This window comes from Asterias rubens, chromosome 11, assembly GCF_902459465.1.
Source record: "Asterias rubens chromosome 11, eAstRub1.3, whole genome shotgun sequence".
Taxonomy (NCBI): Eukaryota; Metazoa; Echinodermata; class Asteroidea; order Forcipulatida; family Asteriidae; genus Asterias; species Asterias rubens.
In genome coordinates this window covers 1,517,640-1,518,706 of record NC_047072.1, presented here as the reverse complement: position 1 = coordinate 1,518,706, position 1,067 = coordinate 1,517,640, and the positions used below count along the sequence as shown (strand labels likewise).

The 1,067-nt window shown below is 44.4% G+C and overlaps 1 non-coding gene across 1 annotated transcript; it reads left to right on the top strand.

Moving 5' to 3' along the window:
• Positions 1-487: 487 nt before the first annotated feature.
• On the top strand, positions 488-560 carry Trnay-aua. The gene has a single exon. It is a non-coding gene; the product is annotated as a tRNA-Tyr (tRNA).
• Positions 561-1,067: the final 507 nt, after the last annotated feature.

Below are 1,067 nucleotides of genomic sequence, written 5' to 3'. Positions count from 1 at the left end.
CTCTAGAATTGCAAGGGTCGTGGGTTCGAATCCCACCCGAGTAACATGCCTGTGATATTTTTTCACAGGACTCGGGAAAGTACTGAGTATACAGTGCTAACACACATCGGTGTATGGGTAAAAACCAAATTTAATATTCTTTATCCCCGATGCAAATTTAACATCTATTATATCGTTGCGGTACCCGCTGCCAAAACATAGGATTCGAACTGCCTCTAGCTGCCGGGCAACCTCGGTAGTCTAGTTGGTAAGACACTGCTCTAGAATTGCAAGGGTCGTGGGTTCGAATCCCACCCGAGTAACATGCCTGTGATATTTTTTCACAGGACTCGGGAAAGTAGTGAGTATACAGTGCTAACACACATCGGTGTATGGGTAAAAACCAAATTTAATATTCTTTATCCCCGATGCAAATTTAACATCTATTATATCGTTGCGGTACCCGCTGCCAAAACATAGGATTCGAACTGCCTCTAGCTGCCGGGCAACCTCGGTAGTCTAGTTGGTAAGACACTGCTCTATAATTGCAAGGGTCGTGGGTTCGAATCCCACCCGAGTAACATGCCTGTGATATTTTTTCACAGGACTCGGGAAAGTACTGAGTATACAGTGCTAACACACATCGGTGTATGGGTAAAAACCAAATTTAATATTCTTTATCCCCGATGCAAATTTAACATCTATTATATCGTTGCGGTACCCGCTGCCAAAACATAGGATTCGAACTGCCTCTAGCTGCCGGGCAACCTCGGTAGTCTAGTTGGTAAGACACTGCTCTAGAATTGCAAGGGTCGTGGGTTCGAATCCCACCCGAGTAACATGCCTGTGATATTTTTTCACAGGACTCAAAAAGTACTGAGTATACAGTGCTAACACACATCGGTGTATGGGTAAAAACCAAATTTAATATTCTTTATCCCCGATGCAAATTTAACATCTATTATATCGTTGCGGTACCCACTGCCAAAACATAGGATTCGAACTGCCTCTAGCTGCCGGGCAACCTCGGTAGTCTAGTTGGTAAGACACTGCTCTAGAATTGCAAGGGTCGTGGGTTCGAATCCCAC